The sequence below is a fragment of the Arabidopsis thaliana genome, chromosome 5 (genome assembly GCF_000001735.4).
Source record: "Arabidopsis thaliana chromosome 5, partial sequence".
Lineage (NCBI taxonomy): Eukaryota > Viridiplantae > Streptophyta > Magnoliopsida > Brassicales > Brassicaceae > Arabidopsis > Arabidopsis thaliana.
In genome coordinates, this window is record NC_003076.8 from 12226722 (window position 1) to 12249444 (window position 22723).

At 42.5% G+C, this 22723-nt stretch overlaps 6 pseudogenes across 6 annotated transcripts; 3 read left to right on the forward strand and 3 right to left on the reverse strand.

The window, feature by feature from the left end:
- Positions 1–1421: 1421 nt before the first annotated feature.
- Positions 1422–5064, reverse strand: AT5G32592 (annotated as a pseudogene; the record flags this gene model as incomplete). The annotated part of the gene is made up of 1 exon: positions 1422–5064.
- A 765-nt stretch (positions 5065–5829) lies between these two features.
- Positions 5830–8814, forward strand: AT5G32593 (annotated as a pseudogene; the record flags this gene model as incomplete). Its single annotated transcript has 1 exon — positions 5830–8814.
- An 811-nt stretch (positions 8815–9625) lies between these two features.
- On the reverse strand, positions 9626–11385 carry AT5G32595 (annotated as a pseudogene; the record flags this gene model as incomplete). Its single annotated transcript has 1 exon — positions 9626–11385.
- A 51-nt stretch (positions 11386–11436) lies between these two features.
- Positions 11437–13758, forward strand: AT5G32594 (annotated as a pseudogene; the record flags this gene model as incomplete). The annotated part of the gene is made up of 1 exon: positions 11437–13758.
- Positions 13759–15865: 2107 nt separating this feature from the next.
- On the reverse strand, positions 15866–17751 carry AT5G32596 (annotated as a pseudogene; the record flags this gene model as incomplete). Its single annotated transcript has 1 exon — positions 15866–17751.
- Positions 17752–18284: 533 nt separating this feature from the next.
- AT5G32598 lies at positions 18285–22694 on the forward strand (annotated as a pseudogene; the record flags this gene model as incomplete). Its single annotated transcript has 1 exon — positions 18285–22694.
- Positions 22695–22723: the final 29 nt, after the last annotated feature.

Below are 22723 nucleotides of genomic sequence, written 5' to 3' on the forward strand. Positions count from 1 at the left end.
TGTCTCATCCATGTTATAGTCAGGGTCAACAGAAGAACTACCACTGTAATTACTTATGATTCTCCTGCAGAAGATTTGGAACTCAAAACTCAAATGTCAGTAGGTTAGTCTCAAAGATAACAATGAAACGAAAATTGTTATCAAAAGGCAATGAAATTGACCAATTTGGTCGAGTACAGTATAATACTCGAGTAAACTGAAGTGCTCCCGAGTTACTCTATCACGAATTGGATTGAGTAGAGTAGAAACCAGTGGTCGAGTAAAGTCTCTGAAGTTGAGTGGCTCTGTTGATTGCTAGCACCAAAGGTCGAGTGGTTGGCTGTAGGAGGTCGAGTGAAATTTTGAGGTCGAGTTCAGCCGGTGAGGTCCAGAGGTCGAGTACTTCTTTGGTGAGCCGGAATTGGTAAGGACGAAACCACAAGTCGACGGTCGAGTAGGTTAACATGGTTGAGTATAACTTCAATGAACCAGAACCAGCAGGGAGCGAAACGAGACGCGTGGTCGAGTTACGAAGAAAATGAGCTTGGTGACTGTGGCGAAGCGGTCGAGTACGGCGAGAAGGGGTTGTGTGATTTTCTTCTCCGCGGTCGTGTGGTAGGCTTGCTGGTGGTCAAGTAAACCTTGGAGACTAGAGTGAGATGGCAATTTGTGGTGAAGTGCGGTGGACAAGAAAAGTCGAGCGTGGTCGAGTGGTTGTATAATGAAGAGAGGTTAGTCAAGTGAAAAAGGAGTGGTGGAGATTGAGTTTGAGATTCTCTCTCCATCGTATCTTCAGGGAAAAAGCGTGTGGTCCACACTTTGTTGACTTGTTTTTGAACTTTGTTCCCTGTTGACTGGGAAAACTGCAGGAAACCTTCTTTAAACTTGATAAACTCCTTGCAAGTCTCTGTAGCTCCTGTTGGTCGAGTATAATGATGATTTAAAAAATTTGGGTTTTAGACATCATATATACTCTACTGGGATATACACACGATCCCCAGGCCTTCTGTAGAGTAAAAGTTTTGAATTTTTACTCTATCTCCACGTTGTTCCTTTGTTCATGAGAACCATAAACACAACGAAAACAAATAAAAAATAACAAGATGTGAAAAATTTATTAACAGAGATAGTCATGGGTCTTCCTCCCAAATGAGCTTGTTTAAAGTCATTAGCTTGACTCCTTTACTCCTTTAATCATCAAGAAGTTCCTGGAGATGAATCGACGTCACCTCTGGAAGGATTTGATCTGCTAAGTATTTCTTGAGCCTTTGACCATTTACTGTGAAATCTCCACTCTTACCAGCTAGAGTGACTGCTCCATAAGGACGGACGTCAGTGATAAAAAAAGGGGCCAGACCATCTGGATTTAAGCTTTCCTAGAAAGAGTTTCAAACGAGAGTTGAATAGCAGCACCTGATCACCAACCTAAAAATCCTTAGTGATTATCTTCTTGTCATGGATTTAAGCTTTCCTAGAAAGAGTTTCAAACGAGATTTAAGCTTAGTTATCTCCTTGTAGATTTTAGAGCTCTCATAAGCTTCTAAACGGATCTCATCAAGGTCACTGAGTTGGATCAACCGTTTCTCCTCAGCGGTTTTTATGTCAAAGTTCAGGAGTTTTACTGCCCACATAACTTTGTACTCGAGCTCGACAGGTAGGTGACATGATTTTCCATAGAGGAAATTAAAAGGACTTGTACCAATGGGTGTCTTGAAAGCTGTCCTGTAAGCCCACAGTGCGTCATCAAGCTTTGCAGACCAGTCTTTCCTTGTAATCTCAACAGTCTTTTCCAGAATTGTTTTTATCTCCCTGTTAGAGATCTCAACCTGCCCGCTTGTCTGTGGATGATAAGGGGTGGCGACTTTGTGCTTTACTCCATGCTTCTTCAGGAGGTTTTCAAAGACCTTGTTGATGAAATGCTTCCCACCGTCACTGATTACTACCCTGGGAACTCCAAATCTCGGGAAGATTATGATCTTGAACAGCTTCAGCACAACTTTTACATCGTTGGTAGGACTAGCAATAGCTTCGACCCACTTTGATACGTAATCTACGGCGACCAGTATATACTTGTTACCGTATGAAGATGGGAATGGACCCATAAACTCAAATCCCCATACATCAAAGATCTCCACTTCCAAGATTGGGTTTTGAGGCATCTCATTTCTTATGCTGATGTTGCCCATTCTATGGCATGAATCACATTTTGAAACAAACTCCTGAGAGTCCTTAAACATTGTTGGCCACCAAAAGCCCGCTTGTAGAATCTTTGACATTGTCTTAAACATCGCGAAGTAACCACCATATGCGGAGTCATGGCAATGCAGCAGGATACCTCCTACTTCATCTTCTGAGACGCATCTCCTGTAGATCTTATCTTTACAGAGAGTGTAAAGATAAGGCTCATCCCAGTAGTAATGGTGTATGTCTCTGAAAAACTTCTTCCTTTCATAACTGGTCAGGTTAGGAGGCTCTACTCCGCATGCCAAGTAATTGACGTGATCAACATACCATGGAGATCCTCCTTCAACAGCATTCAGTTGGTGGAACTCTTTCCCACTGTACCTCCTTCCGAAGAATTCTACAACCATGAGCTGCTCTTCTGGCATTGAATCGTCTATCGGAATGGGTTCTTCAATTCTCATCCTTCATAGATGGTTAGCTGCACCATTTTCAATGCCTTTCTTGTATACTATCTTCATGTCAAACTCTTACAATAGAAGTATCCATCTCAATAGTCTTGGTTTAGTATCCTTCTTGGCATACAGATGCCTCAAAGCTGCATGGTCTGTATAGACAGTGACCTTTGATCCAACCAAATAGCTTCTGAACTTCTCAAATGCGAATACAACAGCTAGAAGCTCCTTCTTAGTTGTTGCATATCTTCCTTGAGCTTCATCCAACGTTCGGCTAGCGTAATATATGACATGAAGCTTCTTGTATATTTTCTGGCCTAAAACAGCTCCTACTACGTAATCTGATGCATCACACATAATCTCGAATGGATAGTCCCAATTAGGAGCTCGAACAACAGGAGCAGATACCAAAGCATTTGATATACCTCGATTTTCACTGCTTTTAACTATGATTTAGGTATAGGTTTGAGAGTCTATTTGTTATTTCTAGAGTCTTTTCTAGTCCTTTTCAGGTCTTTACATGTGTGGGATGCATTTGGAGATCATGAAGCATTCTGGAGCAAAACAGACAACTTAAGCTACGGCAGTAATCCGGAGACGAAAATTGACGTAGGTGTCGATCGACACAATCCCTGGTGTCGAGAGACACCAATACCTGACGGCAATTGAATTGCGCAACTTATTGATGTTTTGAAGATTTCCAAATTCGGCCCAGAACTTTCTCCTAGTTCTAAAGAAGTCCCTGCACGTTTTAGGTCATATATATATATATAGTTTTAAAGGTCATTGTTTAGACCTAACTCTTATTATCTCTTTTATTCTTGGGAGCAAAACCCTGTGGAGACTCCCTTTATAGAAGATTCTTCTAAACTCTTTTCTCTTCTTAATTTCATAATCGATTTCTTATTCAATCATGTTTTGTTCTTCTATGATCATGCTTGAGTAGTTCTCTTGTTGGGTTTAGGGATTCTCATTAGGGATTTGGATGAATTAGTAGATCAAAAACCCTGTTAGGATAATATATTTAGAATTCTTCATCTTTGATTATTCTTAATGCTAGTTCTACTATTCTGATATCTCCTAGGAATTTCCCTAAACCCGACGTCTTAATCATCTAAATCTACAAACCAATTTTAATTGTTTTCTTGTCTTTTATTTTTATAATATTTTCTGTTTAGCTTTATTCGAAACTATTAATCTATTGTGTGATCCGAGAACTTTGTGGAATTCGATCCCTAAGTGCTCTAACAACCTCTTTATTTGAGAGAGTAGTCATTAGGGTAATTTGACTCATATCAGCATCCTTGATGGTGTGAAAGGATTTGAGGCAGTCCTCATCGAATTCAAACTCGGTCTCCTAGCACAATAGTCTGGTTAACGGCCTGGCTATCTTGGAGAAGTCTTTAATAAATCTTCCGTAGAACCCAGCATGACCAATGAAACTTCTGATGTCCTTCACCGTTTTTGGTGGCTGCAACTGCATCATCACTTCAATTTTTCCTTTGTCAACCTCTATGCCCTTTTCTGATATCTTGTGACACAACACTATGCCTTCCTTCACCATGAAATGACACTTTTCCCAATTGAGAACAAGGTTCGTCTCTTCGCACCTGGTCAATACCCTGCCAAGATTCAACAAACATGAGGAGAAAGAGGGGCCATAGACCGAAAAATCGTCCATGAAGACCTCCACCATCTCCTCGATTAAATCTGAAAATATAGAGGTCATACACCTCTGAAATGTTGCAGGAGCATTGCATAAACCAAATGGCATTCTCTTATAAGCAAAAGTTCCATGAGGACATGTGAAAGTGGTTTTCTCTTGATCATTAGGGTGAATTGGTATTTGAAAGTAACCACTATATCCATCAAGAAAGCAATAGTATGGATGATTGGCTAGGCGTTTAAGCATTTGATCAATGAATGATAAAAGAAATTGATCTTTCCTACATGCAGCATTTATCTTCCTATAATCAATGCACATTATATGACCAGTTATAGTTCTAGTAGGGATCAGTTCATCCTTTTCATTTTTAACTACAATCATTCCACCTTTTTTAGGGACGCAATGCACTGGAGAAACCCAAGTACTATCAGAGATAGGGTAGATGACACCAACATCAAGCAGTTTCAAAATTTCTTTTTTCACTACTTCTTTCAAGTTGAGATTTAACCTCCTCTGTGGTTCAATGCTAGAATAGAATTCGTTTTCAAGGTAGATCCTATGGTTGCATAAACTAGGTGAAATTCCATTAATGTCAGATAATGAATAACCAATTGCTCTCCTATACTTTCTAAGTTCAGATAATAGCAGGTTCACTTCGTCATCATTTAACTCTGCATTAATGATCACAGGGTAAGTAGAGTTTGGACCAAGGAATGCGTACCTTATACCTTTAGGAAGTGGTTTGAGATCAACTTTCGGGTGCCTTGAGTTCAGACCAGTCATCTAAAGTTGGAATGATCAGCTCTCCAGAGTCGCTAGTAGTCGAGGTCGAGTCATTGGTCGAGTATGTTCTCGAGTGTGCAGGTTGAACTTGTGTTGACCCTTCTTCGCTCATTACCATTACCTTGAAGATATATGGACATCAGGGAGCTGATAGACATCAGGGAGCTGTAAGCATGAAGTTGCTGTAAGCAGGGAGCTGCTGTAAGCAAGGAGCTGCGAGACTCAAATGCTGATGATGTGACGAGCTGCGATTGGTTGCTGGAGTTTCCAGAACGTGATATACAAGTAATTCAAGATATAAGCAAATCAAGGAAAAAAGATTTGAAGATATCTTTGAATTAGAAAATAGGTTAATGACGTTTGTGTCATTACCTATATAATCGGAGTGTAAGCTTTAGGTTTAGGTAGCCGTCTGATATATAATCGGAGTCTAAGCTTTAGGTTTAGGTAGCCGTCTGATCTCACGTCTTTGTGAATCTCAAGTTCTAACCTGTAGGCTATTAGGGTTCTTGGTGAGTGAACAAAGAGGGATACATAGCTGTTGTTGTGTTTGTGAGTTGGGTAGATTAGGAATTGGTCAGTGATAGGTTGTGTTAACCTATTTAAAACTGATTAAACAGATCTATAAGATTGTTTAAGTGATTTCTAATAAAGAAAAGAAAGTCTTTTCAACCTATCGATATCTCTATTATTCTCATTTGGTATCAGAGCGGGAAACCGACCTGAGTAAACACTCAATACAGGTTGAGATCCTGCGGATTAAGGATGTCGAAGTCTGAACTCATGCGGCTTGTACCTCTCGGTCATAGAGGGTATGGTTACTGGAAAACACGGATGATACAGCTAATCAGAGGACAAGGAGAAGATGCATGGACTGCTGTAGAAGATGGCTGGGAACCTCCTTTCAGCGTAACTGAAGCAGGTCTCAAGGTGTTGAAACCAAAGGCAAATTGGACGGAAGAGGAGAAGAACCTGTCTTAGTTTAATGCAAGAGCTATGAATGCTATCTACTGTTGTCTGGATGACAACGAGTACAACCTTGTCTCAGGGTGTGAATCAGCTAAGCAGATGTGGGACACTTTGCAGAAGCTGAATGAAGGAGATGTTAGTGTAAAACGAACTAGATTGGATCAGCTAGCTACATATTTTGAGAACATCAGGATGGATCCTTCAGAAACAGTTATTGAATTCAGTGCTAAACAGAGTAAGATTGCTAATGAAGCTAAAACTCTGGGAAAAACCTACAAGGAAAAGAAGTTAGTGAAGAAACTTCTCAGGTGCCTACCACAGAAGTATGCTGCACACAAAGCTATCATGAGAATACAGATACTCTCAAATATGAAGCACTGGTTGGAATTCTGAAGTCTGAAGAAATGGAAGCTGCTGAAGATCAACGAAATCAGAACAAAGGGATAACGTTTAAGGCTGATAAAGAAAAAGTTCCTGATCCGCTGCAGGAAATCAGAGATGATCTATCCCTTATGGCTAGAAATTTTGGAAAAGCTCTTACGCGTGTTGAAAGAGGAAAAATCAAAGACAGTCGTGATGCAAGGGAACCCAGTTGTTGGAACAGAAGTGATGAAGAAAAATCAGGCAGCAGGCCTGTGAAGAACGAGACTTCTGGTAAAAGGCGTGATGTGAAATGTCATGAGTGTGATGGTATGGGTCACACAAAACCAGAATGTCCTGTCACCAAACGCAAGGATATGAAGTGCTATGAGTGTGATGGTATTGGTAACATCAAAGCTGAGTGTCCAAGCATTCAGAAAGGCAAAGAAAAATCCTTTCTGAGCTTCAGTGACTCTGAATCAGACAGTGAAGATGAGACAGGTGGTATGCTGAACTTTGTTGCTTTCAGTGCGAAGGGCGACAATGAATCAAGCAGTGAGGATTCTGAGTCAGACAGTGATGAGACACAAATTACAAGTGAAAGCTATCGCATCTTGTATGATAGCTGGTTACTATTTAGCAAGGACAAGCTGAGACTTACAAAGGAGAATCTGCAGCTGTCAGCAAAACTGGATCTCTTGGAGGAAGAAATTAAGGAAGAAGCTGTTGGTGAAAAGGTTCTATTGCCTGAGAAACAGATAATAGAAAGAAAGATGAATTGTCTTCACGCGAGTCTTAGTCAAGAAAAGGAGAAATCTCTTTTGCTAGAAAGAGAACTGAGTGAGAATCACAAGAAGATCAGAATGCTGAACAATGGGGGTAAGAAGCTTGATGAAATTCTGTCTATGGGAATAGTTGGGTCAGATCACCGAGGATTAGGTTATCAGCCTTCTGTGTCCAAGACGCCTCTTGATAGACCTAAGACCATGAACTTTGTAAAGAGTACAACATATCATGAAGAGGAAGAAAGTAAACTCAAGTCAGCTCTGTAGAACACAGTAAAGCAAGAGCAGAAACCGATCAAGCAAAAAATAACTCCCAAAGCTTCAGTATTGCATCAGAAGACTAGTTACAGAAAGGTGTGGACCAAATCTAGACGAGGTCGAAGGGTGTTTGACTGCTATCATTGTGGAAAGACTGGACACACAAGGAGCTTCTGTTACAAGTTCAAAAACAAGGTCAAACAACTCTGGCAAGCTCGAAAATGCTTTATAGAGCCTTCAAAGTTTGGCAAAGTATGGGTTAAGAAACTGGATTTGTACAGCAAGTCACAGGAGCATGATGAAGAGAAATACAACAGAGCTATAGATGAATCCGAGGAAATCAATCTGATCTACAATGCCTCATTCATGTAGTTGGATGAATCAGCTGAAGATGAATCTGAGGAAATCAACTTGACCTGCAACGTTTCAATTATGCAACTGGATGAATCAGATGAGGACGAACATGTAGTAGCAAAGGTGGCGTACACGTCTACAGATAGATCAGAATGCAATCCTTGGCGTTTAGATAGTGGATGCTCCAGACACATGACAAGAGTAGTACGTGGTGTTCCTGCAACAAGGGGAAGCAGATCAAGGTCAACCATAAACGAGTGTCTGAAGTCGGATCAAAGAATCTCATTAAACGCTTTGATATGCAAACCTGCAAGATGACATATACTCCAATAAGTAAAGCTTCAAAGTTATCAAAGGATGAAGGGGGTCAGGCTGTTGATCAGAAACTATCGATGATTGGAAGTCTCTTATATCTTACAGCAAGTCGTCCAGATCTCTGTCACAGTGTGTGTCTGTGTGCTCGCTATCAAGCCAATCCTAAAGTGTCTCATCTGAATGCTGCTAAACGTATCATCAAATACGTGAAAGGTACAATTGAATATGGTTTGTCTTATACTAACCATACTAATGAGAATCTTGCAGGTTATTGTGATGCAGATTGGTCAGGATGTATTGATGACAGACGCAACACATCAGGAGGATGTTTCTTTTTGGGGAATAATCTAATTGCATGGCACAACAAGAAGCAGAACTGTGTTTCCCTATCATCCACTCAAGCTGAGTACATTGCCATAAGCAGCTGTTGCACTTAGTTACTGTGGATGAAACAGATGCTTGCAGATTATGGTATGAATTCTGAAATTCTGTTAATACATTGTGATAATACTGGGGCTATTGATATCACAAAAAATCTTGTGCATCACACTCGCACGAAGCACATAGAAATCATATATCATTTCATCAGAGAACTTGTAGAAGGGAAACTTGTTGAAATGCGTTTAACAGATGTCTGATCGTAGCTGTGCTAGACAGAAAACATGTGTTTTTCATAGGTTAAAGAAACAAAACTATGTTCTTGCCTTGTATTGCTTTGGTTTTTACATGACTGTGCACTCAAGCAAGGGGAGAATATGGGAGAACCTTGATGTCGTGGATCCAGTAGTTAAGGGGGAGCAAATGTGTAGTGTAGCTTTGGTCTTAATTTTATATGCACTACTGAAACTGCATCGGTCTCCTTTGATATCTGTCGTATGTTGTGTGCTTCTGAACCTTGATCGTTTTCTTGGTTTTATGCTAATGAATGTATTTCAGATTCTTGTGGATTTGGAATATATGTTGTATTGTGGTTGTTTCTTTGGAAAACTAACCTTGACAGGATCCACTGGAGCTTCAGTTGTCACATTTAAGCAAAAAGGGGGAGAATGAAGATATATGGACATCAGGGAGCTGTAAGCATGAAGTTGCTGTAAGCAGGGAGCTGCTGTAAGCAAGGAGCTGCGAGACTCGAATGCTGATGACGTGGCGAGCTGCAATTGGTTACTAGAGTTTCCAAAACGTGATATACAAGTAATTCAAGATATAAGCAAATTAAGGAAAGAAGATTTGAAGATATCTTTGAATTAGGAAATAGGTTAATGACGTGTGTGTCATTACCTATATAATCGAAGTCTAAACTTTAGGTTTAGGTAGCCGTCTGATATATAATCGGAGTCTAAGCTTTAGGTTTAGGTAGCTGTCTGATCTCACGTCTTTGTGAATCTCAAGTTCTAAGCAGTAGGCTATTAGGGTTCTTGGTGAGTGAACAAAGAGGGATACATAGTTGTTGCTGTGTTTGTGAGTTGGGTAGATTAGGAATTGGTCAGTGATAGGTTGTGTTAACCTGTGTAAAACTGATGAAACAGATCTGTAAGATTGTTTAAGTGATTTCTAATAAAGAAAAGAAAGTCTTTTCAACCTATCGATATCTCTATTATTCTCATACCTCTGTTGCTGGTCCAATCAATTCCTCAAAGGGTTCTGATTCTTCCAGCGCTTTATGGGAGTCTAACAGCGTCTGGTATCCCAAAGTTTCCAAATGTAGAAATCCATCTTCGCCACTTTTGGTTAAAGCACTGTTAAGATGATCTTCTTCTGCCAGCTCTTCCTGTAACTCATCAGCTAACTGATCCATTTCTTCAATCCAAAAGAGTTGCCCTTCTATGGTAGGCTTCTTCATTGCGTCTTCGATGTCAAAGGTCATCCTAAAGTCTTTGCCAAGATTTAGATCAATCTTCCCTTTCTTGACATCAATCATAGCTCCTGCAGTTGCTAAGAAAGGTCTCCATAGAATCAAAGGGTCCTTGAGCTCTTCATCCATCTCCAGGACTACAAAGTCAGTTGGTATCTCGACAGCTCTAATCCTGATTGGTAGGTTTTCGAGTAAACCATGAGGGATTCTTACAGTCCTGTCCGCAAGGATAAGGGATATGTTGCAGGATTTGTATTGAGTGAACCCCAATCTTTTGGCAATAGAGAGCGGCATGAGACTGACTGACGCTCCTAAATCACATGGGCATTAGTTGAAAGCCAATGGACCTAAAGAGCATGGTAGAGTGAATGAACCAGGATCACTAAGCTTCTTAGGAATGATCTTCTTCTGTATGATAGCACTGTATTCATGACTCAATACTACCATCCCTTGCATTTTTTGAATTCTCTCCATGATCAAGTCTTTCAGAAACTTGTGAGAATCCGGGATTAGTGCTAGAGCGTCAACAAGAGGTATCCGCAACTCAACTTCCTTGATGTTCTTGGCAAACATAGCTCTATACTTATCTACCAATGCTTTCTTGTGACGGCCAGGAAATGGAAGCTGTTGTTTGTAAGGAGGAGGAACAAAGACCTTTTCTTTGTTCTTGACAGTAACTTGTTTTGGAGCAGTTGGTGATGTTGCTGGGAAGGTTGGTCAAGTAGTAGGTCGAGTAACGTGGTCGAGTGGCTTCTCAAGTGGTTGCTCGAGTGTCTGGTCGAGTGGCTGCTCGACTTGTTTATCAACTCGATCTTTACTGAGACTAAAATCCTCCCCATCTTGATCTTCACTGTCCTCAGTGACTGTCTTTGGTTCCTCTCTAGTTGGAAGTGATTTTCCACTACGCAGAGTGATAGCGTGAGCATATTCTTTTGGATTCTGAATTGCTTTTCCTTGAAGTTGGCTTATCTGTTTTGGAGCTGAAGTAGATGCAGAATGTCCCTCTAAGTATTGGACTTTGGTATTCAGTGTTTCCACCTTGACATTTAGATGATTGTAGCTACAGTCCAGCTTATTGTGTAACTCAGATATTTTCTTTGCCATTTCCATGGAGCCAGAGGCTTGCCCTTGAAGCAACTATTATAGCATTTGTTTCATGTCAGCGTTAGGAGCAGCATGACCTTGGTTTTGCTGAGGTGCCAACCTAGGTGGTGGTTGCGGCTGGTAGTTCCCCTGAACTTTCTGTTTGGGAACAAAACCTTGGTTGTAGGGAACAAAAGGTTTGTTCTGACCTTGTTGTTGCTGTGGAGGATACACTTGGTCCTGTGGGTTAGCAACGTTGGTGCTGCGGTAAGAGAGGTTGGGGTTGTTGGTCTTGAAGTTGTTATACCCTTTGTAGCCACCGTGGTTGTTGTTGATGTAGCTAACAGGGAAGAAGCATGTCCACTTTGCAGCTGAGGAAGAGACTATTGAGCCTGAGCCTGAGTCAGAGGAAGGAGTCTTCTACATAGATGGTCAGGGATACAGGAAGTTTGGGCAGCCACATGGCAACTTCAGTGGCAACAGGTTTACAGGGAACCAGGGTTCCTCCAACTAACCTCCAAAGCGTGCTTTCCAGAAGACTTTTCCTCAGAGCAGCTTTCAGAGGAACTATGGTAATTCAACTTACCAAGCCCCCCCCCTCCACCCTCATCATAGACAAGAATGGAATCGATGCTTGAGCAGATTCTAGAAAGCCAAACAAAGCTTGTTGTAGAGTTTAATGGCAAGTTTGATGCTATCTACACAGATCTTACTGGGAAGATCGACAATCTGAGCTCTCACTTGAAGAAGCTAGATGTATAGGTAGCTCAAACTGCACAATCTATCAAGAGACAAGAGGATTTTCTTCCTAGTTATCCTGATGCTAACCCAAAGAAGAGCTGCAATGCCATTTTGATCAGAGAAGGAGATGATGTGTGGGAGGAATTGGACACTGAAGACGATTGAAGCTCGCAATAGCAGAGATGGTGTCGACCGGCACCCTCCTGTGTTGATCGACACCATACGAGACTCTTTTCTCAGAGACGACTTAATACGACGGTGTCGATCGATACCCATCCAGTGTCGATCAACACTGGATCTGGACTACACCTTGTGAGGTGTAAGTACCTATGCAGCCCCAGCCCGTTACACTCCTCATGTCCCCTATCCGAGGAGGCGTCGTTCTAAGCAGGAGATTCACGCTGCTAAGTGCACAACCATAATGGAGAAGATGCTCCATCCTCTTCCTAAGGATGCTTCAGAGACATCTTCCGCCTCACTCAATAGGTATGTCAAGCGACTTGTTGACAATGGAATTAGCTCAGATGAAGCTAAGCTGCTTACCAGAGACATCAGTGCAATCATGCTGTCTAACGCCAAGAAGGAGAAGGCACACAGAGTAGACATAGCTGAGTACATCCGCACCATTACTCCTGATCAGACCACTTAGAAGCTTCCAGATCCAGGTAGCTTTGTTTTTGATTGCTCTATCTCCATAAGCAGATTCAGCCGCTCTTTGTGTGATCTGGGATCTAGCATCAACCTCATGCCTAAGTCTGTTGCTGAGAGACTAGGCATGACTCACTACAGGCCTACTCGCATCACTCTTCTCTTCGCGGATCGTTCCAAGCGAATCCCTGAAGGAATCCTTGAAGATGTTCCTGTTAAGGTTGGTAACTCTGTTATCCCTACTGATTTTGTGGTCCTGGACTATGAGAAGGAACCCAAGGATCCTGTTATCCTTGGAATAGCATTTCTAGCTATAGCTGATACTAGGTTTGATGTGAAGAGAGGGAGAATCTCTCTCAAGGTTTGTGATTCGGAGATGGAGTTTGGCATGGATGGTTCAGAGCTTACTAAACCTATCAGTTGCATTGCTTCCAGCACAGACACACCTCCTCGACTGATCAGAATCCCACCACAGAGCCACACACACCACAGAGCCACACACAACACGTTCAGCTCGCCAATGACAGTTGCAAAGCAACTGTGTCGATCGACACCACTACCCCTGTCGATCGACACCCTCGGATTTCACAGACAGAGGATTCTGCACATTCTCTTCAACCCACACCACCTAAGGACCTATGTGATAAGTTCTCTTCTCTCTTTTCTCCTGCTTTATCTTTGATTAATTCTTTAGATTATTCGAAGACTGCTTCACTAGATAACAAACCTAGAATTCCTCGAAAGCTTGTTTCTCCTGTTGTTTTTGTAGGTGACGAGATGAGTGTCGATCGACACACCCCTGAGTGTCGATCGACGCCAGAAGCTGCTCCAACTAGATCCATTTACACACCGCCTTGGAAGGCGAGGAGGCAGCATCAATCCTCCACCACCACTCACCCACATCCTAAACTCCGCCAAGTCAAGCTATTGACTCAAAACAAACGCTTAGTGGGAGGCAACCCACTGGTTTTATTTTTCTTATCCCTTTCTTTTATTTTCTTTTATCTTTGTTTTATTTTTCCTACTTTCTCTGGATTTGAATACCACTGGGGACAGTGTCATTTAAGTCTGGAGGAGGTTCTTACTAACGATGCTTTTAACTTTGTTTCTTATTTTGCAGTTCATTTAGTTATCTCTTTCCCTTTTTTTTTTTAAAGAAAAAAAAAAAAAAAACGTTTTGTTTAGTTTAGTTAGGGATATGATCTTTATTTCTCTTATTTATTACCTGATTTATGAGTGCTGCAGGTTCGACTCTATCCGACTATTGAAAAATCTAGATGGCAAACTAACAGACTTGAGGATATCCTAGTTTCCAACTCAACCACTAAGGCTGGAGCTAATCTCACTGCTCTTCCTTTTACCTCTTCAAACGGTTAGTATTCATAGATCTTGACTCCTTGTTCATACCTGATATTGAGACCAATGTGATAAAAAGAATATGTTCCTCTCCCCTTATAAAAATAAATAAATAATAATAATGAGAGATTGAGACGACTTTCAGATAGTGTATAGGGGTAGGAATGTTTCTTATGACCCCATTATTATACATTATTTGGAATGATCAATTACAAAGGTTGGAAAATGCCGAGGGTGTCGATCCAGTATGCGAGTTCCCCTTTGTTTACTCTCTAAAAAGAATAAGTCTGGGGGAGAGAAAGAATACCGAAAAAGAAAATATATATATATATATATATATAAAGAATGATCAATTTATCATGGTATAGTACACGAATGAGTCTAGAAGGATCTTGAATGTTGGCTTGTTTGATGAGATCCAGCGATGAAACCCTGGTGGGTATAGTTGTGGAACTTAGGTATTGAATCTAGAATGTTGTGTAAGCTTGCAGAGAAGTACATGTTGGTTAGGATTTGATTAGACTTGTTAGGCATATGGACTTAGTTTGGATGATCATGGCAATAGGCTAGAGAATGTTGGGAGTTCCTTTGTTTTCAAAACCTTTTCCACGGGTTCGGCTTTTGTGTTTTGCTTGAGGGCAAGCAAAAGCTAAGTCTGGGGGAGTTGATTTAACCCAATTTTCACCGATTTTATCTATGTTTTAGGTATAGGATTTTGAGTCTTTATGTTATTTCTCGAGTCTTTTTAGTGTCTTTTCAGGTATTCTATGCAATTGGACAACAATCGAGAAAAGGAGACATTTTGGAGCAAAAGCTAAGGAAAAAGAAGCTAAGGACGATTTTGGTTCAGGAATCAGCGAGGAGTGTCGATCGACACACTCTTGGTGTCGATCGACACCAGTTTTGGCCCAGCAAAAACCCTAGACGCTTTCGAGTTTACAGAAGCTCAAGTTTGCCCCAGAAGACTTCCCTATTTGCATTATTAGTCCCTGGACGTTTTTAGGGTCTATATATATTGTTTTTAGACCTAAGTTTCTTTTATCAAGTCTTTTATTAAGCTTTTGCAAAACCCTATTGTGAGAGACATAAGCTATTCATCCATTGTTCTTGAGAGATTCATTCCAGTTTTTAATACAGTGAAGAGATCCCTTCTTTCCCCTTCTCTATTTACTGTGTTTATGCTTTCACACTTAATCATGTTGTTTGCTTCATCCAATATGTTTGAGTAGTCTGCTTGTTAGGAATAGGGTTTCTCATTAGGGAGTCATATGGTTTAGTAGATTGCCGTAGAATTCTTCATCTTTAATTATGCCTAATGCTAGATCTAGAGTAATTAACTAGATCTTGAATCCAGACAATAGATATGCCCGCCATAGGTATCTGTAATTGGATCTATTATTTGATGAGTCTAGTTTATAGGTGTGTAATAAGAATCGACGTATCTATTAAGATGAACAATTGAACTCGTTAAGAATGCATATTTAGGTTGATAGTTTCTCGGCTTTTCCGGTTATTATTAGCTATAAATATAAGGAGTTTCGCGGCACGCCTACCGGTTATTCCATAATTAGAGTTTGAGTTTAAGAATGGTTCGATAACAACCTAGCTTTCATTAGATCTACTAACCAATAGTTTCCTGAGATTACCATGTTCCTAGCTCTTTATTAAATCGTTTACAACACAATCAATCTACTGTCTTTTTACTTTGTTCTCTTTCATTCTTACTACTACCCTGCTAGCTTAATCTCGATATTTAACTCATTGTTTGAACAAGAGAACTCCGTGAATTCGATCATAAAATACTGCAATTGATCTCTTATTTGAGAGAGTAGTTCTAGGTAATTTGAACAATATCAATCGTCTTCTAGATTTACCTCGATCACGACATTATCTACCTTCTGCCCACTAGGAAATCTCGGGATTACCCCTTTCTTTGCTGGCTTCGTTAATTACTATTGGATCTTCAATCGATGGCTAGCCAAATAACATGTTCTCGAAGCTTCTTAGTCTTCCCGGATTGTTTCCCCTCCGTTTGGGGTTGGAAATTTGAGGCATTGATGATACGTAGAGGGGACCGCTTTCATCTGTAGATCCAAGGAGTTCCGAGGATGAGGTTGTAAGCCGCTGGTTTATCAAAGACGACAAAATCCACAATATTCGACATCTTTCCCGCTAAGACTGGTAACTTGATTGTTCTGAGGGACATCGCTAACTCGCTTGTGAAAGCTACTAAAGGAGATGGAGGTCCTACTACATCTGCCCTGCTTATTCCTATTCTTTCCAAAGTGCCTAAAAAGATTAGATCAACCGAGCACCGGTATCGACGAGAATTCTTGATACTTCAAAGTTACCAACGTCCAACATAATGAATAGTGCATCATCTTGAGGTCTTTCGAGGTGTTGCGTTTCCTTTTCGTCAAATGATATTGAAGCGCCATGAAAATCTACCTCCTTACTCAAACTTGATTTTAGTAGAACATTCCTCCTATGCTTTTTGATTGCGCTAAAGGAATCACGGCAAAGTTTAGAACATCCAAGAATCACGTTGATTTTTCCTTTTGAACTTCTTGGTTCCTCTTCGTTAGTCAATCTTGGCCTTTTCGAGTTTTGAGCCTCAGAATTATCCTTTGACTCGTGGTATTGTTTGACGAAATCATCTATGTTGAATTTGGAAAGATCTCCGCTTGCCCATAGTTCCGCGAGATACCTTTTAAGGACGCTGCAATCCATGGTCAGATGCACGGTCACTCTGTGTATATCACAATACAAGCTTTCATCTCGGACCCAAGTGTTTGACTTTTCTTTTCCCTGAAACTGTTTCTTGACGTTATTGTTGAACGGTTGTGAACCAAACTTCCTTGATCCTTTGTTCTCCTAAGGTTCGAACTTCTTCGGCGGGAAAGTGACTGCCGGTTTTGCTTGCTTATTTTTTTTCGCGAAACTTTCTTTTTTGTTCTTTGACTTCCATCCAATTGTTCGCTCGGAATAATGCATGTTGAATTGTATCCGGTTTGCGAAGTATTAAGTCTTCTTTGAATCTTGAATCATGCCATAATCCTTTCCGCAAGGCTGATAAAGCCGATTGTTGCGAGATCCTTGGGAGCTTCGAAAGTACATTCTTGAACTTGGTAATGAAAGCCCAAAGTGTTTCGTTCGGCCCTTGAGATAAATTCCAAAGATCAGTGTCTGAAATGCTTTTATCCATAAGAATGGAATATTGTTTCAGAAACACTGTTGATAGCTCATTGAAGTTGCTGATCTAGCCCGATTCCAACTTGGTGAACCACATCAGTGCTTGTCCGCACAGATTTTCAGAGAAAAGCTTGTAGTATCCTCCATCTTCGTTGGCTTCATTCAAATCGACCCGTCTAGAAGAAATTAGAAAAGCTGCGAGATAGCCTTTCAGATCTTCCAAGCCGTTGTACGGTTCTAGGTTAAGCTTTCGAGAATCTTTGATTCTCAAGCTAGCAATTTGCAGGACGAAAGGTGTTCGCCTAGCTTCTTTGATGACCCGGTTGATATCCGGTTCCGAGCTTGTACCTGATGGAATTTCGACCTCATTTCTTTCAACTCAAGGCTTACTTCCCTCATGGTTTCGAACTGGTTGAAATTTTCTTGCTCGTGTTGATTCACGAACTGATCTTTGTCTCCTGGATGTGTTTCTCCATCTTCCGGTTGGACTTCCGCATTTGCATCATCCGGAATTGTTTGTTCATTTGTTGCATTTCGCGCAAAGGAGTTTGGAGAACTGAAGATAGTTCTTCAAACTCTGAGGGGATTTCCTGCATTCAAAGAACGAACACGAGACTGTATCGTGCTATATTTTGACTAAGTGATACATGGGTTGTTTGCAGTGTTTCAACAGCTTTTTCCACATTCGAGAACTTCTGCGACATTTTCGTCATAGCTTGCTACATGGTTTTGAGAGTTTCGGCTAATGAAGCGTTGGTAGCGTCTTCTCCGGCCATTGCTGCTTACCTCGGAAATGTAGTATATAGAGAAAATTTGACGACTCAAGATTCCTCCGTCCCCACAGACGGCGCCAAAATGTGGATGTCGGATTGACACACTCAAGTATTTATTTATTTAGTGAAAATGATTATTCTTGAGAACAAATATATGAGAAAATGAAATAATGATTATAGAGAAAACTATGAGTTTTGTAAGAAAATGTGTATAGTAAGTTTGCACAAAAATGTGTGTGTCATTCCGTGGCCTTTGGCCTATAATTTATACCTAAAAATTACACTTAACTCTCATTTACACACAATTCTTGTATCTTAAATGCATCCGTTTCGGTCTTCGAAATTAAGGATCAAACGTTCGAATTTGAATTGACTTCGAGCTCCTTGGGCCTCGCCTTCCAGCCCATGGACTCTTTAATTTGGACATCTCTGACTCCGCCTTCACACCCATCTCGCAGAGCGTCCATCCCGCTTGCACTTCTCTCCTGGCTCGATGAAGCCCATGGGCCCCATTCCTCTTGAGGCTTCCCTGGCCACGTAGCAATCAAGGATTATGTTTTCCATGAAGAAGAAATGGAACTGCTATTGAAAAGGCACAAGCCGCCGAAGCAAACGCCTCGTAGCAAAAAATCTAAACCTACCACTCCGAACCACAAAAAGTGCGCTCAAGGCAGAACGTTCGTACACCATGAAGGACGGAATTTCTCCGGAGCCCACAATTATCAAGCTGATATACCTCGAGGCCGAGGACGAGGCCGCAACCGAGGTCGCGGACTAGAATCCTACATCTGGACGAAGGACCAACCCGCGGGAAACGAACAGAATATTGCGAATTACATAAGAGTTACGGCGATCATACTTCCAAATGTCGTAGCCTCCGGGCGAAGTTGGCAGCTAAGTTCCTAGCCGGAGAAATCGGTGGAGGCCTAACCATCGAGGACTTAGAAGCGGAGAAAGCCAAAACCGAGCAGGTCAATGCTGTGGAAAAATCCCAAGCAGGCAGCCCCCGCGGCGAACGTCGAAGGACCCAAGAGAGGCAGAGGCAATCGCGAGACAGGTGACGACGAGCCAGAAGCTGCTCGGGGAAGGATCTTCACAATTTTAGGAGATTCAGCTTTCTGTCAAGTCACAACGGCGTCAATCAAAGCTTATCAGAGGAAGGCCGACTCAAATCGTAACTGGACGCGACCGTTTAACGAACCAGATGACGAAGTGACTTTTTACGAGAGCGATACTAACGGCTTGGACCGTCCGTACAATGATCCCTTGGTCATTACACTAATCATTGGTGATTTCAACGTTGAACGAGTTTTAGTCGACATGGGGAGCACACTGGACATCATTTTTCTCACGACCCTACGAGAAATGAAGGTCGATATGACGCAAATTGTACAAACTTCGCGACATGTGCTCGGGTTCTCTGGGGAAACCACCATGACTCTCGGCACCATCAAGTTACCAGTCCAAGCCAAGGGGATAACGAAAATCATCAATTTCTCCGTTACTTACCAGCCGACCGTTTATAATGCAATTATTGGCACGTCATGGTTGAATCAATTCCGAGACGTCGCCTCGACATATCATCTTTGCATGAAGTTTCCCACGAGCAACGGCGTGAACACCATCTGGGGAAATCAGAAAAATGCCCGAATTTGTTTCATGGCAGCACACAAGCTCAGAAACCCCGTCACCGAGTCGACAGCCGACGCGAAACATAAGAAGGCTAAACTGGGCCGAGCCGAAGAGAAAGCCATCTCCGAGCAGTGATAGCAACTAAAGATCAAGGAGGCTCGAGAATCAACAAGACCAGTCCCCGACCCGGTAATCTTTGTCTGGTCCCCAGAAGACTTGCCCGGAGTAAGCGTCGAAATCGTAGCACACGAGCTCAACGTCGACCCAACTTTTAAACCCGTCAAGCAAAAGAGGAGAAAATTGGGTCGGGAGCGAGCGGAAGCTGTGAAAGCCGAGGTAGAGAAACTGTTAAGGATCGGCTCCATCACCGAGGCAAAGTACCCCAATTGGCTCGCAAATCCCGTTGTGGTAAAGAAGAAAAATGGCAAATGGAGAGTCAGCGTAGACTTCACTGATCTGATCATAGCCTGCCCAAAGGATAGTTTCCCATTGCCGCCAATCGATCGCCTCGTGGAATCAACCTCTGGAAACAAGTTGCTGTCATTCATTGAAGCTTTCGCTGGCTACAACCAAATCATGATGAACCCCGAGGATCAAGAGAAAACCGCTTTCTATAAAGCAAAAGGAATTTTTTTGCTACCGAGTGATGCCATTCAGACTCAAGAATGCGGGGGCAACTTATCAACGCTTCGTCAACAAGATCTTCGCATTATAGATCAGGAAAACGATGGAAGTATATATCGACGACATGTTGGTAAAATCCATGGAAGAGGAAGAACACATATCCCATTTGCGCATATGTTTCCAACAGCTTAACCTCTACAACTTCAAGCTCAACCCAACCAAGTGTCGCTTCAGGGTAAGATCCGGTGAATTCCATGGATATCTAGTCACGCATCGCGGCATCGAGGTGAATCCGAAGCAGATCGAGGCGTTATTAGGGATGGCATCGCCACAAAACAAGCGGGAAGTGCAGCGCCTAACCGAAAGAGTCGCATCCCTTAACCGGTTCATCTCACGATCCACCAACAAGTGCTTGGCCTTTTACGATGTGCTTCGGGGGAACAAGAAATTCGAATGAATTACCCGATGCGAAGAGGCTTTCCGGGAACTCAAGAAATACCTGGCGACCCCACCAATCCTCGCAAAACCTGTAATCGGGGAACCACTCTACTTATATGTTGCTGTATCGGACAATGTAGTCATCGGAGTGTTAGTTCGAGAAGACAGAGGCGAACAGAAACCGATTTTACGTCTCGCAAAAATTCACCAGTGCAGAATCTCGCTACCCGCAAATGGAAAAACTCGCTTTAGCAGTCGTAATGTCGGCTCGGAAACAGCGACCCTATTTTCAATCCCATTCCATCGTATAATGGGATCCATGCCGCTCCGCGCTGTCCTACACAGTCCAAGCCAATCGGGATGCCTGGCTAAATCGGCAATCGAGCTCAGCGAGTATGACATCGAGTATTGGAACAAAACATGTGCAAAATCCCAGGTCCTAGCAGATTTTATCGTCGAATTACCCACAAAGGAGGCCCGGGAGAATCCGCTCGATACAACTTGGCTATTGCACGTAAACGGCTCTTCATCAAAGCAAGGTTTGGGCGTGGGCATCCGTCTTACCTCGCCAACGGGAGAGGTTCTCGAGCAATCATTCAGATTAAACTTCAAGGCTACCAACAACGTGGCTGAATACGAAGCGCTCGTAGCCGGACTCAATCTAGTTCGGGGGCTAAAGATAGAGAAAATCCGAGCTTTTGTGACTCTCAGCTCGTCGCAAATCAATTCAACGGAGAATACACGGCTCGGGACGAAAGAATTGAAGCATATCTGGCTCATGTACAAAATCTGGCGAAGCATTTCGACAAATTCGAGTTAACGAGGATCCCTCGAGGAGAAAATACATCGGTCGACGGTTTAGCTGCTCTGGCCTCAACATCTGACCCAAGCTTGAGAAGAGTCATTCCGGTGGAGTTCATTGAGAAACCAAGTATCGAGCTCGGCAAAGAAGAACATGTCTTCCCCTACAAGTTGGTGCGGATTGCGACGATGCTTCGGATGACAGCCCAGACCTGGGTTGCGACTCAGAATGGATATAACCCATCAAAAGCTACATATCCGAAGGGAAATTGCCCTCAGACAAATGGGAAGCTCGGAAAATTAAAGCTCAGTCTGCGCGCTTCGTTCTGGTTGAGGAGAAACTCTACAACTGGCGATTATCCGGACCCTTAATGACTTGCGTGGAAAAAGTAGCGGCTTGCAAAGTCATGAAAGAAGTTCACGAAGGCTTGTGCGAAAATCATTCCGGGGGAAGAGCCATAGCCATCAAAATAAAACGCCACGGGTTCTTCTGGCTGACGATGATCAAAGATTGCAAAAAGTTCTCCAAACGATGCAAAAAATGCCAAAGGCACGCGCAAACGATCCATCAACCAGCGGAGCTCCTGTCATCAATCGCTTCGCCGTACCCATTCATGCGTTGGTCGATGGACATAATCGGACCCATGCATCCCTCGAGGCAGAAGAAGTTTGTTCTCGTCTTTACCAATTATTTCTCCAAGTGGATAGAGGCTGAATCTTATGCCAGCATCAAAGACGCCCAGGTTGAAAGCTTCGTATGGAAACACATCTTGTGTCGCCACGGGATACCTTACGAGATTGTCACGAACAACGGCTCGCAATTCATATCAACACGCTTTCAAGGCTTCTGCGACAAATGGGGAATTCGACTCAGCAAGTCAACACCGCGATATCCCCAAGGAAACGGTCAAGCCGAGGCCGCAAACAAAACAATCCTCGACGGTCAGAAGAAACGGCTCGCCGCCAAGAAGGGCTCGTGGTCTGACGAGCTCGAAGGTGTTTTATGGTCGCATCTGACGACGCCCCGTCAAGCCACCGGAGAAACCCTGTTCGCCTTAGTCTACGAAACAGAATGTGTAATTCCAGCCGAAATGACGGTACCAAGCCTGCGGCGAACCCTATTTCCCGAGCACGAAACAGATAATACTCAGAGGCTACTCGACGAACTTGATCTGATAGATGAACGAAGAGATTCACCGTTGGTGCGAATAGAGAATTATCAGAATGAGACGGCTCGGTATTACAACTCAAACGTCTAACAGCAAAGATTTCACGAAGGGGACCGAGTTCTCCGAAAAGTCTTTCAAAACACCGCCGAACTGAATGCTGGGAAGCTCGAGGTGGAACGCAATGCACCTAAGGAGATACTACAACTAAATCCGAGGTGACTAAACTTGAACTACGAGGTGGCTTGATCCCTGAAAAGGGTACGTAGACAGCTCGTCTTCGGACGAATTCAGCTACCCCCCCATTAAATA